The 14,933-nt window shown below is 44.2% G+C and overlaps 1 non-coding gene across 1 annotated transcript; it reads right to left on the bottom strand.

The window, feature by feature from the left end:
• Positions 1-8,394: 8,394 nt before the first annotated feature.
• Positions 8,395-8,532, bottom strand: LOC114806713. Its single transcript, XR_003754775.1, has one exon. It is a non-coding gene; the product is annotated as a small nucleolar RNA SNORA7 (small nucleolar RNA).
• Positions 8,533-14,933: the final 6,401 nt, after the last annotated feature.

Raw genomic sequence — 14,933 nt, forward strand, 5'->3', positions numbered from 1 at the left:
GTTAGGAACAGTGTTTGAATTATTTTTTCTATATCGCCAATTGCCTAGTATAGCATTTTCCTGAGTACAGGCCTGCAACAATTATTTTTGATGATATTGAAGCAGTTAGAATTTGGCCCTGGTTATTATTTCTAATGGGAATGAAAGTAGATGGGAAAAAATCCATTTTATGACAAAATCAATCAAAAAATCAATCATTTATTGAGCGCTTACTGTGTGCAGAGCACTGTACTAAGCGCTTGGGAGAGTACATTATAACAGAGCCAGTAGACACATTCTCTGCCCACAACGAGCTTACGGTCTAGAGGGAGAGTCAGACATTAATATAAATAAATTATGAATATGTATATAAGTACCATGGGGCCAAGGGAGGGGTGAGTCAAGGGAGCAAATCCAAGTGCAAGGGCAACGCAGAAGGGAGTGGGAGAAGGGGAAATGAGGGCTTAGTCAGGGAAGGCCTCTAGTAGGAGATGTGCCTTCAATAAGGCTTTGATGGTGGGCAACGTGATTGTCAGATATGAAGAGGGAGGGCATTCCAGGCTGGAGGCAGGACATGGGTGAGAGGTCGGCAGTGAGATGGACAGATCAAGTTAAAGTGAGTAGGTTGGCAATGAAGGAGCAAAGTGTGGGAACTGGGTTGTAGTAGGAGAGCAGTGATTATATGATTAAAATGATTAGACTCCCGCTTTCCCTTTCTCCAAGCCCAAAATACTCATATTCATTCCCAGAATGGAACGTAGATTTGTGGATCAAAGGACTGTAACCCCTTTTCGGTCAGGCACCATGTCCTCTGTTCCCAAGTGCTTAGTACAGTGCTCTGAACAAAGTACCTCAGTCAATCAATGGTATTAGAATGCTTTATTGTGTTGAACTAAGAGCTAAGAGTACCTGCATGTTCAGTTGTATATTTAATTATTCACTGTGGCCTCCTTGGGTTGTAGTAGTAGTAATGGTATTAAGCACCAACCGAGTGAAGTGTACTGTACTAAATGCTTGGGAAAGTAACAGGTTCATGACAGTCGGTGAATTTCAAATGGGAAGGGGGGGTAGACAAAAACATTTATAAATGTTTTCCATGTCGGTATGAAATGTATTTTTCTCTTGTACTATTCCCAAGGGCTTAGTGAGGTGCTCTAGACCCAAAGGCCATCAATAAATACTATTGATTAGCTTTGACCATTCCCTCTCTCGGGAAGCACCATGGCCTAATGGAAAGAGCCCGGGTCTGGGAGTCAGAGAACCTGAGTTCTAATCTCAGCTCCACTACTTACCTGTTATATGACCTTGGAAAAGTCACTTGACTTCTCTGTGCATCATTTCCTTCATCTGCAAAGTGGGGGTTCAAAACCTCTTCTCCCTCCTACTTAGACTGTGAGCCCCATTGTTGGACCTGATTATCTTGTATCTACCCCAGCATATAGTACAGTGTTGGCATATAGTAAGCACTTACAAATATTATTATTATTATTATTGTCATTATTATCATTATTATTTCAACTCCAAATTTTAGCCTGTTGCCAATCCAGTCTGTCCTTCTTCCACATTTCTTTGAATATGTCCCTTCCTTTTTATCCCAGTGGCCACCAGATTGATCCAGGCACTTATCTTATCCTGACTTAATTACTGCATTAACCTCCTTGTGGTTCTCCCTGCCTCAGGTCTCTATCATCTCAAGTCCACATTTCACTCTGCTGCACGGATCATTTTTCAAAAACACTGTTATGCAAACAATTCTCCACCCCTAAAAAACCTCCAGTGCTAGTCCACACATCTTCACATCTAGCAGAAACTCCTGGCCATTGACTTTTCATGGCACTCAATCAACTCTTCCCCTCATATTTATCCATTCTCTTCTCCCTCTACATCCCATTATTCTTCTCATGCCAACCTACTCACTATGCCTCATTCTCATCTCTCTCGCCATCGACCTCTTGTCCACACACTCCCTCCTGCCTGGAACTCCCTCCTCCTTCATCGACAGACCACTGTTCTCCCCATTTTCAAAGCTCTCCTGAGTTAGAGGACCTGGTTTCTAAATCCGGTTCTGCTACTTGCTGTGTGACCTAGAGCATGTTACTTAGCTTCTATATGCCTCAGTTTCTGTAACAGTAAAATGGGGATTCAATACCTGTTCTCCCTGCTACATGTGGAAGCAGCGTGGTGCAGTGGAAAGAGCACGGGCTTTGGAGTCAGGGGTCATGAGTTCGAATCCCAGCTCTGCCACTTGTCAGCTGTGTGACTGTGGGCAAGTCACTTAACTTCTCTGTGCCTCAGTTCCCTCATCTGTAAAATGGGGATTAAGACTGTGAGCCCCACGTGGGACAACCTGATTCCCCTGTGTTTACCCCAGCGCTTAGAACAGTGCTCTGCACATAGTAAGCGCTTAACAAATACCAACATTATTATTATAGACAGTATACTATGTGAGGGACAGGGACTGTGTCGAGCATGATTATCTCGTACGTACCTCAGTGCTTAGTATAGTACTTGTCACCGTAGTAGATGCTTCACAAATACCGCAATCATTATTAGTAGTAGTATTGCCTAGTGGATAAAGCATGGTCCTGGAAGTCAGAAGGACCTGGGTTCTAGTCCCAGATCCGCCACTTTTCTGCTGTGTGACCTTGAGCGAGTTACTTAACTTCTCTATGCCTCAGTTACTTCATATGTAATATGGGGCTTGAGACTGTGAGCCCCATGTGAGACAGGGACTGTGTGTGAACTGATTATTTCATATCTAGCCCAGTCCTTAGATCAGTGCCTGGCACATAGTAAGCACTTAAAAAATACCCCAGTCGGTAGTAGTAGTAGGAGTATTATATCTCCTCCAGGAGACCTTCTGTGATTAATCTCTCTCAGATTCAGCACTCCCGAGTATTTACCCTCCCCACTACGTGGCACTTATATCCATATCCTGTTTTTGTTTTTTTCAAGGTATTTGTTAAGCACTTATAGTGTGCCAGGCACTGTACTAAGTGCTGTGGTAGATACAAGATAATCAAGTTGGACACAGTCCCTGTCCCACGTGGGGCTCATAGTCTTAATCTTTATTTTACAGATGAGGTAACTGAGGCTCAGAGAAGTTCAGGGACTTGCCCAAGGTCACACAGCGGACAAGTGTCGGAGTCAGGATTAGAACCCAAGTCCTCCTGACTCCTAGGTCCAGAGTGTGCTCTATCCACCAGGCCACTCTGCCCAGCTGCCTCTCCTACCTGAAATTCATTTTAGCCATTTGTCTACCTCTTTAGTCTCTAAATTCCTTGAGGGAAAGGAGTAGGTTTACTAATTCTCTAGCATCCTCCCAAGTGCTTAGTACAGTGCTCTGCACACAGTAAGTGCTCAATAAATACAACTGATTGATAATCAGTGCTAAATGATTCACTGGGACCCCTGATGCAAGAGGTTGCCTCCTTCCGGGTTGCTGGAAGGAGAGATTTTTTTAAAAATGGCATTTGTTAAGTGCTTACTACGTGCCAGGTACTGTATTAAGCGCTGGGGTAGATACAAGCTAATTAGGTCGGACACACTCCCTGTCCCACATAGGACTCCCTGTCTTAATTCCCATTTTACAGATGAGGGAACTGGGGCACAGAGAAGTGAAGTGACTTGTCCAAGGTCACATAACAGACAAGTGGTGGAGCTGGGAATAGAACCCAGGTCCTTCTTACTCCCAGGCCCAGGCTCTATTCTCTAGGCCATGCTGTTTCTCCCAGTGGAGCAGAAAACCTCTTTGGCATAAGCCAGAGAGAAGGCTTTTTGATGAATCTAGCCCCTGGCTGTTCCCTCAACACCACACTCACAGGGCACTCCTAATATTTACCAGGTTTCCCCCTGTTTCTGAATTTCTAAGCCATGACAAAATACCCATAAATCTCTATTTTTTTCTAATGGTGCTAGACTTGAACTGGGCAGAGGATTAAATAAAGTTTAACAAATAAGTCTCTTTTCAAACTAAATTAATAAATTTCTTTTTACTGTATTTCTTAGCTATCTAGGTCTTTAGCCTTTACTTAATGATGATGCACTTGATTAAATAAAATGAAAGAAAAATGAAAGTTCTTTCAGACATTAAAATGAATAATGAGTTTAGACTTAATCCAAAAGCAATTTAACTTTAAACATTCATATGAAATTAAATGAGCCATTGAATTTGCTATATAAGCAAGCATTAATCTTATCAAGCTAAGAAAACTGGAATGTTATACAGTGACCCATTAATTTCAAAGCCTAATACAAGGTCTGTTTAATGCCTGCAGTCCATTAAAAAAGTCTTATTCCACAATATAAGTGCTTTTTCATAAAAGTTTAAACCCCAATTCATTTTTTTTACTGCTCCAATCATTTGATAATCTACTGTGACAAGATTTTGGCTGCAAATCTCACTGCAGTCTATAATTTTGTCATGTGAGACAAATTTTCCTGTGGACCCTATGTCAATTTCTCTTGCATGTGAGCCCAGAAACAGAGGTTTCTCCTGCTGCCAGACCTTGTGAGTGGTGAATTAAGTGAACCTCTCTTCATATATGGGATGACGGTTAATGTGGGCCTTCCTATAAACACAATAGTAGTAGTAGTTATAATAATGCTAACGATAGTAATAATAATAATCAATGATTAATAGGGTTTGTTGTTCTGAAATGACAGATTCTCCAACTCAAATATAGAATAGAGGGCAAATCCAGCAAGTCGAATACAAACTATATGGGAAGCAGCATGGTGTAGTGGATAGAGCACAGGCCTGGGAGTCAGAAGTTTGTGGATTCTAATCCCAACTCTTCCACTTGTCTGCTGTGTGATCTTGGGTAAATCACTTCACTTCTCTCAGCCACAATTTCCTCATCTGTGAAATGGGGATTGAGACTCTGAGCCCCTCATGAGACAGGGATTGTGTCCCAACCGATTTGCTTGTATCTACCCCAGTGCTTAGTACAGTGCCTGGCATACAGTAAGCACTTAACACATATCAAAATTATTATTATTACTATTACTACCAAAAACTCTCTATCCTGTCTACTGGCCCTAGAGTATTTTGTAATCGGTCAATGGTATTTATTAAGTGCTTACTCATAATAGTAATAATAATGGTATTTTTTAAGCACTTACTATATGTCACTGAGGTAGATACGAGGTAATCAGGTTGTCCTATGTGGGGCTCACTAACTTAATCCCCATTTTACAGATGAAGTAACTGAGGCTCAGAGGAAATGAAGTTACTTGCCCAAAGTCTCACAGCAGACAAGTAACAGAGCTGGAATTAGAACCCATATCCTCTGACTCCTAAACCCATGCTCTTTCCACTAAGCCACACTGCTTTTATGTGTGAAACACTGTACTAAGTGCTTGGGAGAGTGCAATAGAGCATGTAGACATGATCCCTGCTCTCGAGGAGTTCACAGTCTGGTGGGTAGACAGACATTAAAATAAATTACAGAAGTAGGAGCAGTGGGATTTATTTAAGCTCATAGGAAAGTATATCAGAAACGTGAGACAGACTCCCTATCCATTTGGAGCTTACAGTCTCATCTGGGAGACAGACATAAATAATTATTGTGAATATATTTAGCTGTTACTATGTTCCAAGCACTGTACTAAGCACTGGGGTACTTAAAATAATCAGATTGGACATAATCCCCACCCCATACGGGACTCACAGTCTAAGGAGGAGGGAGAACAGGTACTGAATCCCCATTTTACAGATGAGGAACTTGAGACCCAGAGAAGTGAAGTGACTTTCCCAAGGTCACAAAGCGGGCAGTGGTGGAGCCATGATTAGAACCCTGGCCTTCTGACACCCAGACTTTTTCCATAATGACAACTATTGGAATCACAATGAATAACTAAAATTGCAATTAAATAATGACATATACAAAAATTCTGAAGATGGGTTTTTTAAAACCCTCCCCTTATTTTAATTTGTACCCCTCCGTAAAAGCTGGTCCCCAACTTCGCCATGCATCACAGCAGGGCAGACGTATGTTCTGGTGGCAGAACTGATTTCCAAAGCTGGGAGGGACCCAGGCCTCCAACTGGCATGATGCTGCTGCTGCTGGTGCCAAGCCAGTGGGCAGACAGAGACAGAGACAATCATTGGTATTTATTGAATGCTTACTATGTGCAGAACATTGTACTAAGGGCTTGGCAGAATTAGCAGACACGTTCCCAGTCCATAACAAGCTTACAGTCTAATGGAGGAGGCAGATAAAGTCACCGTCAGGGATGCAGTGTGGCCTGTGGGAAAGAGAATGGAACTGGGAGGCTGAAGGCCCGGCGTCTGCTCAAGCTCTGCCCCTGGTCCATTGTGTGACTTTGGGCAAATTACTTTACCTCTCTGTGCCTCAGTTTCCTCATCTGTCTAATGGGGTTAAGATTCCTGTTCTCCCTCCCTCTCAGATTGTGGGCTCCATATAGGGCAGGGACTTGGTAGGAACTGATATTGGTTCAGGCTTTACAAACATGACCAACTTTAGTTTGTTGGCTCAGGGCCTGCCATTTGGCAAGAATAATGTTGATAAAGAGGATTTTTTTCTCCGAGTCCAGCCAGTTGCTGCCATGTGAAGAGCCTACAAACCCCCCTCCTCCCTTCTCCCCCACCACACCTGCTTTCCACGCCTTTCGATCTGTCAGTAAAAAACGTCAGAAAGTCAGTCACTCTCATCCATACTGTTTTCTAAATACCAGTCTCAGCAGTTGGCTACCCTGCAACCTGTCAACAGCTCGATCTTTGCAGCTCCACTCCTGATTGCTATCTGCCAGGCTGGTCTTTCTGCTTCCATGGTCTCCCAGCATTCTCTGCTCAAGGAGAGCAGCCCCTCTTTCACATGCTGCCCTCCAGGCTGGTCTGTCTGTTACCCTTGTCTCCAACAGTGAGTCCCCATTAAACCAGTCCCCTTACAATGGAGGCTCTGCTGGTGGTAATGATAATGTGGATAATGTTGATAATGTTAAATGATAATAATCCCCAGTGGAGCCCAACTGGAAAAGGATTAGCCACTGGTGATCCACACTCAGGACAAGAATTGCTCCCATTCATGCCAAACTTTGTCCTTCCTACTTAGACTATGAGCCCCATGTCAGACAGGGACTGTGTCCAACCTGATGATCATGTATCTATCTGAGTGTTTAGTACATGGCGCAACACATAGTAAATGTTTAACAAGTACCATTAAAAAAAAATGCTGCTTTACTGCATCCTCTTCTGGGAATACCCCTGCCCCGGCAACACTGGGGAACTACAGAGATAGCAACTGAAATGTGGAGAAAATGCATCTTTGTTCAAAGGGGGGGAGACAAGGGGTTAACAGTATAATCACTGACACTGCCAATTTTAATGAGTGAGATGTTTCGAGACACAACGGCTGCCACGGAATAAACCTCCTATTTCAGAGCCTGGGGTTTTAAATACCTGTGTTTAATCAAGGGATGCTTCTTCAAAACCAATCACTTGGAAAGGTGGATATTTAAATGTGTTTCTCCTATGGTGCAGGTGTTTTCATTGGCATCCAAAATCCCAGCTCACAGATGTAAGGGCAAGTTACCAGTCAAAGTGAAGGAAAAAACATAACAGCAATGAATACATTCCTATAAGTTGGTTGAAATTCAGGATTTGCTTAGATATTTACCTGGATACTCGATGGGACTGAAACTATAACAATAATAATAATAATTATAGTATTTGTTAAGCTCTTATTATGTGCCAAGCACTGTTCTAAATGCTGGAGTAAATACAAGGTAATCAGATTGTCCCACGTGGGAATCACAGTCTCAATCTCCATTTTGCAGATGACGTAACTGAGGCACAGAGAACTAAAGTGACTTGCTCAAGGTCACACAGCAGACGAGTGGTGAAACCGGGATTAGAACCGAACCATGACCTCTGACTCCCAAGCTCGTTCTTTGAGTTTCACTGCAACGTTGTTCTTGATAGTGAGCTGCTCTATAAAATTCCACCAAGTTCCAATTCACTGCCTAAAAGTAAGCTCTTCTTGTGCCACGGTATCATCATTGCCGTAAACATTATCACCATTATCATCAAAATAATAATCATCGTTACCGTCACTGTCATTGTCACCACCTTAGCCATCATCGCCATCAACACGGTCATCATCATCACCATTATCATCAACATCATCATCATCATCATCATCGTTATTGCCACTGTCACCATCTTGTCTTGTGTCATGCCATTGAGTCATTTCCGACCCATGGCGACACCACAGACACATCTCTCCCAGAACACCCCGCTCTCTATCTGCAATCGTTCTGGTAGTGGATCCAGAGAATTTTCTTGGTAAAAATCTGGAAGTGGTTTACCATCGCCACCTTCCACGTAGTAAACTCGAGTCTCTGCCCCCAAATCTCTCCCGTGCCGCTGCTGCCCAGCATGAGTGAGTTTTGACTTGTAGCAGATTGCCTTCCACTCCCTAGCCACTGCTTAAGCTAGGAATGGAATGAATAGGCCCCTGCTTGACTCTCCCTCCTTTAGTTGTGACTGGTAGAGAACTGGAAACTCTCCAGGTGCGACCCTGAGCGGGGGTACTGTCACCATCACCATCATCATCACCATTATCCTCAACACAGTCATCACCATCATCAGTCATCATTATCACCACTGTCATCATCACTGTCATCACCATCACTTTCATCATCATCATCACTGTCATCAGCATCACTGTTATCATCATCAGCAACAGCAAGATTGCTTAAGTGCTTGTTATATGCAAAGCACTGTACTAGGAGTTTGGAAAAACATGCTAGAATTGAAGGGACCACCCCTGCCCTTGAGGAGCTTCCAATCTAATGGGGGAGAGAGGTGGAAACAAATCAAAAGCCTACAATACGGACAGGAAAAAAGTTTAGATGCAAATATTCAAAACAAAAATAAAAACACTTGATAATAATAATCGTGGTATTTGTTAAGCAGTTACTATGTGCCAAGCACTATATTGAACGCTGGGATAGATACACAGTAGTGGGGCTTACTGTGTAATTAGGAGGAAGGACAGGTATTGAATCCTCGTTTTTTGCCGATGAGGGAACTGAGGAACAGAGAAGTTAAGGGACTTGCCCAAGGTCACACAGCACAAGGTTACAGTGGCAGAGAAGGGATTAGAACACAACTTTCCAGACTCCCAATCTTGTGCTCTTTCCATTAGTCCACACTGCTTTCAATCAGTTGATCACTTGTCTGTGACTGCTGTTGTGACTGCTGTTTGGCTTAGAATCATGCTGACCGGTGGACAGCTTGTGAGCCATTCACTAAACACCAAAACCATGGGATGGAGCAAAGGCCAGGGAAAGCCATCCCTCTGAGCTCCCAGGTTTTTGTCAGAGGACTCTAGGGAGGTTACCCTGGGGAATATACATAAATAATAACTGTCTTGTTTTGTAGGATCTTATTATGTGCCAACACCGTACTGAGCTCTGGTGTAGATGCAAATTATTCATTAAGCACATACTGTGTGCAGAGCACTGCACAATTACTACTACTACTATTGATAATAATTGTGGTATTTAATAATTATGGTATCTGTTAAGCGCTTATTATGTGCCAGGCACTGTACTAAGCGCTGGGGTGGATACAAGTAAATTGGGTTGGATACAGTCCAAGTCCCACAAAGGGCTTGCAGTCTCAATTCCCATTTTACAAATGAGGCAGTCGAGGCCCAGAGAAGTGAAGTGACTTGCTCAAGGTCACACATTGGACAAGTGGCGAAGCTGAGATTAGAACCCATGACCTTTTGACTCCCAGGCCCGGGCTCTAGCCACTATGTCATGTAAGTACTATACTATGTACTGGGCACTGTACTAAGCACTGGGCTAAATACAAGCTAATCGGGTTGAGCACAGTCCCTAACCCACATAGAGATCCCAGTCTCAATCCTCATTTTCCAGATGAGGTAACTGAGGCACAGAGAAGTGAAGTGACTTGCCCGAGGTCACACAGCAGATGAGTGGTGGAGCTGGGATTAGAACCCAGTCCTTCTGACTCCCAGGCCCATGCTTTATCCACTAGGCCCCGCTACTTCTCGAGTTAGGGAGCCAAACAAATTGGCCTGTTCCATAGGGTCTTGGTTAAATCCATGGATTAGTAGTCCAAATGATTCACCATTTACTCTACTCATTTCCTCTACTCTCTCTCCCTTCTGTGTCCCCCTTGCATTTGGATTTGAACCCCCATTCACTCCACCCACATCCCTACAGTGCTTATGTACAAATCCGTTATTTATGTATGTATGTATGTATGTATGTATTTCAATATCTGTGTCACCCTCTACACTGTAAACCTGTTGGGGACAGGGGTGCATGTACTCTGTAATAGTGTACTCTCCCAAGCACTTAGTACATGTGCTCTTGCACAAGTAGGCGCTCAACAAATATGAATGATTGATCATCAGGGTTTCTTCATGAGTGGACTGAGGTTTAGCCATTATTTATGACAGGAAACTCCATCCATCTATCCACAAGAGTTCAAACATGATACTGCTCTTAGTGACTTGATTGTTTTTGATTATAAATTACTTATAAGTAATGTCTGTCTCCCCCTCTTGACTAAGCTCATTATCGGCAGGGAACGTCTGTTAATTCTATTGTATTATATTCCCCCAAGCACTTAGTTCAGTGCTCTGCACATAGTAAACACTCAAAAAACACTGTTGATTGATTGATTGACTGACTGCCAGATTTTTACTATAGAGTAAGACAACCCAGGTGCACCATAACAGGTGCTTAGACTATCAGAAGTGTGATACTATGGCCTAATAACACGTTTGTCTACAATTTGTACATGTTGATTTTTTTTAATGGTACCTGTTTAGCCCTGGGGTAGATACAAGGTAATCAGGTTGGACACAGACCACGTCCCACATGGAGCTCACAGTCTTAATCCCCACTTTACAGACGAGGTAGCAGGTAACTGAAGCACAGAGAAATGAAGTGACTTACCCAAGATCACACAGCAGATGAGTGGCTGAGCCGAGATTAGAACCCAGGACCTTCTGATTCCCAGACCTGTGCTCTACTAGGAGTGTATAAATGCCCACAATATAAGCTGCATTAATTGTCAGTAGTGCATTTAGACTTCTACCAATATGACACTCTGCAAAAAAGATCTGGGAGGCATTTGAGTTTTCTAAAATGCCATTTTTTACTGTTAACAGGAGTGCAAGATCAATCCTAATCAAGTGAAAAATGTGCACTGCTTCAAGAGATGATCATTACTTCATGAATGGTTTATAAACAGATGTTAGGTGGATGCTCAATTCAATTTATTTACCTTATTAATGTATGGAGTACAATAGTTGAAAGCAGTTGGATCTTTTACTGCAGAAGTGAGAAATGATAGATTTAGAAAATAAAACAAGATTTGCAGAAGGAAATAAACAAGTGGTACTGAATATTGTATTATTAAGTACTAAGGTAATGGAGAAAATGCATTCTGCTTTTCCATGAATATTTTATCAATTGAATGTATGTCACTGTCCGTGGGGTCCAGTTGGTGAGATATTATCAGCGCATACCGAAGAGGCTGATAAACTGATCATTTCTGACAATCTCTCCCACACTTTGTGCATGGAAAGATTGCCTGAGGCTGCAAGGTTGCTATTTGCTACCCTGAGTACAGTACTGAACTCCAAAATACCCATTAGACTGTAAGCAACTCAAGGGCAGGTATTGTGTCTCTTGGTTCTATCACATGTTCCCAGGGGCCTAGTACAGTGCTATGATGATGATGATGTGTTCATGAAGCCACCATCATCTCATCTTCTAGAAGAAACGTGGAAGGTCAGAATGGAGTAACTCTGGGGGCAAAGCATTGCTTCCCATGAATGGCAAAATCCAGCCAGAACCCTTCTGAACTCAAGGCTATCCAATCTTGACATAGCCGCCCATATTATCATGGAGCGATTTGAGACCCTTGGCAGAGTTCTAAAGTTTCTAAAGCCCAAGTTTATGGTAGAAGTAGTAGAACTAGTACTGTCTCAGGGTCGCACCTGGATAGTTTCCAGTACTCTACCAATCTCAACTACAGGAGGGAGAGTCATGCAGAGGCATACTCATTCCATTCCTAGCTTGGTCAGTGGCTAGCAAGTGGAAGACAATCTGCTGCAAGTCAAAACTCCCCTGTGCCGGGCAGCAGTGACATGGGAGAGAGTTGAGGGTGGAGACTCAGGTTTACTGTGCAGAAAGAGGCTATGGTAAACCACTTCTGTATTTTTACCATGGAAACTCAATGGATACACTACCAGAACAATGGCAGATGGAGGTGGGGCGCTCTGGGAGAGATGTGTCCATGGTGTCGCTATGGCTCTGAGGAGACACAACGGCATAAGGCAAGTAGAACTAGTGGTAGAAGCAGCATGGCTCAGTGGAAAGAACGCAGGCTTGGGAGTCAGAGGTCATGGGTTCTAATCCCGGCTCCGCCACCTGTCAGCTGTGTGACTTTGGGCAAGTCACTTAACTTCTCTGTGCCTCAGTTACCTCATTTGTAAAATGGGGATTAAGACTGTGAGCCTCACGTGGGACAACCTGATTACTCTGTATCTACCCCAGCGCTTAGAACAGTGCTCTGCACATAGTAAGCGCTTAACAAATACCAACATTCTTATTATTAATAGTAGTAGAATTAGTAATAGAACTACTACTAGTACTTTTAGTAGAATGATATTTATTGAGGGTCAACAGAAGCTAAAGACATGCCCCCTACTCAAAAGGAGCTCACACTCTAATGGGAGAGACAGACCAAGAAATATTTACAAGCAGTGGAATCAAAATCAAAATAAGTAAAATTGAGCTAACCAATGAATTTCTAAATGAAGACTTAAAAAGAAAATTTACTGATGGTGATTCTGTGAAGAGACAGTGCCATGGGGCAGAGTATGGCCAGCAGGGGGCACAGAGCCTCCGGGACCTGACCGCTTGGTGGAGGATGTGAATCGCCTATGAGGGCATGCTGCCCCTCCGGGCCCAGCGTGGTGACCAGAAGATGAGTGCCCTGGTGGCCAAAGTGAACCAGACTTCAGTGTTGGTTGTCATCTTTACCCGGAAGCAGGCCCAGATTTTCTTTGAGATGGCGGTGCAGGAGCGACGCTACTGAAAGAGGTGTGGCTGGCCACAGAAGACTGGCCCCTCTCCTGGGTGCTCACGAGGCTGCCCAGCATCCACAGGATTGGCACGGTCATTGGGGTGGCCATCCAGCGGGGCCAGGTCCCTGGGATCAGAGTCTTTGAAGCCGCCTACACCAGGTTGAGAAGAGGCCAGTGTGGCTGGGCCTGGAGGCTGCCTGATGGGCAGACAATCAGATCTGCTCCCAGTGCTGGGCCTTCACCCCCAACGAGAAGCTGGAACTGGAGCCTTTTGCCATTAGCGTGGCCTATAACGTGTAGAGAAGCAGCATGGCATAGTGGATAGAGCATGGACCTGGAGTCAGAGGGTCATGGGTTCTAATCCTGGCTCCACCCCTTGTCCACTGTGTGACCTTGGGCGAATCACTTCTCTGGGCCTCAGTTACCTCATCTGTAAAATAAAGAGTGAGACTGTGAGTCCTACGTGGGACAAGGGACTGGGTCCAACCTGATTTGCTTTTATCCACCCTAGCGGATAGTACAGTGCCTGGCACATAGTAAGTGCTTGACAAATACCATCATTATTATTACTATTATTACTCGGTGATCCATGGACTCCACCAGCTCCTGGGCTGCCCATCGGTAACCTGTGCCAAAGATGGAGTCTGCCCATGGCAGGTGAGGAGGGATTCACTCCCTTCTGGGCTCCTTCCTCTCCTCCTCACTCTCTTCTTTCATTCATTCAATCTTATTTATTGAGCGCTTACTGTATTTGGAGCACTGTATAAGTACAATACAGTACAATACAGCAATAGAGACAATTCCTGCCCACAACTGGCTCACAGTCTAGAGGCATGGGGGGGGAGGAGAAAGACATGAATACAAGTAAATAGGCACCAATATAAAGAAATAGAATTATAGATGTATGCATATATAGCCCACTCTGATCCTCGGAGACTTCAACAACCACATGGATGTATCCAGTCACTCTGCTGCCCGCCTGCTATTGCTCCTCGACTCTGCCAACCTCCTGCTCCACCACACCTCGCCCACTCACCAACTTGGTCACACCCTCGATCTCATCATCTCTACCGCTGCACTATCTCCTCCCTCACCAACTCTGAAATCCCTCTCTCAGACCATAACCTTCTCACCTGCCTCCTCTCTCACACTCTCTCCCCCTGCAAATCTGTACTACTCCCCCACAGAGACCTCTGCTCTCTTGATCCCATCCATCTCTCCAAAAGCATCTCTCCCCCCCTTGCCCCCCGTCCTCTCTTCCCACTCTTGATGATCAGGTTACCACTCTCAACTCCACCCTCTCTATTCATTCATTCATTCATTCATTCAATAGTATTTATTGAGCACTTACTATGTGCAGAGCACTGTACTAAGCACTTGGAATGAACAAGTCGGCAACAAATGGAGACAGTCCCTGCTGTTTGACGGGCTTACAGTCTAATCGGGGGAGACAGACATACAAGAACTCATCTCTCTCACCCCCCTTTCCCTCTGCCGCTCTCGGTCCACTAACCCACAGCCCTGGGTCACTGCCTCTGTCCTCCTCGTACGCTCTTATGCTCTAGCTGCTGAGCGCTGCTGGCAAAGGTCCAAGCACCAAGCCAATCTTATCCATTTCAAATGTATACTTTCCTGCCTTAACTCTGCCCTCTCCTCCACCAGGCAAAACTTCTTTTCTTCTCTCATTGACACCCATGTGCATCACCCCCGCCAATTGTTCCGGACCTTTAATTCTCTCCTTAGGCCCCCTGTTCCTCCCCCTCCCCCATCCCTCACCCCCAACTATCTGGCCACCTACTTCATCACGAAAATTAACACAATCAGGTCTGAGCTCCCCAAAGTCACCCCTCC

The sequence above is a fragment of the Ornithorhynchus anatinus genome, chromosome X1 (genome assembly GCF_004115215.2).
Source record: "Ornithorhynchus anatinus isolate Pmale09 chromosome X1, mOrnAna1.pri.v4, whole genome shotgun sequence".
Taxonomy (NCBI): Eukaryota; Metazoa; Chordata; class Mammalia; order Monotremata; family Ornithorhynchidae; genus Ornithorhynchus; species Ornithorhynchus anatinus.